The following is a 344-nucleotide window of genomic DNA, read 5'->3' as shown; positions in this document are numbered from 1 at the left end:
AGCACAGACTACAGTGACACGGCGGGAAGGAGAAGCTGTGACAATAAACTGCACCTATGAAACCACATCGAGTTATTATGACTTATACTGGTACAAACAGCCTCCCAGTGGAGAGATGGTTGTCATTACTGATCAGCACATTTTTAATTCAAACGAAAAGGGGGATCGGTACTCTGTGAACTTCCAAAAGGCAAAAAAGTTCATCAGCCTCACCATCTCTTCCTTGCAACTGGCAGACTCAGCGAAGTACTTCTGTACTCTTCACAGCCACAGTAATAAAAATGATAGTGGAAGGTTAACAAAAACCTTCAGTTTCATAAAGGCAGCCACCTGCTCAGACACTT

Source organism: Pteropus vampyrus, unplaced genomic scaffold, assembly GCF_000151845.1.
Source record: "Pteropus vampyrus isolate Shadow unplaced genomic scaffold, Pvam_2.0 Scaffold664, whole genome shotgun sequence".
In the NCBI taxonomy this organism is placed as follows: Eukaryota; Metazoa; Chordata; class Mammalia; order Chiroptera; family Pteropodidae; genus Pteropus; species Pteropus vampyrus.
This window is presented reverse-complemented; position numbering follows the sequence as displayed.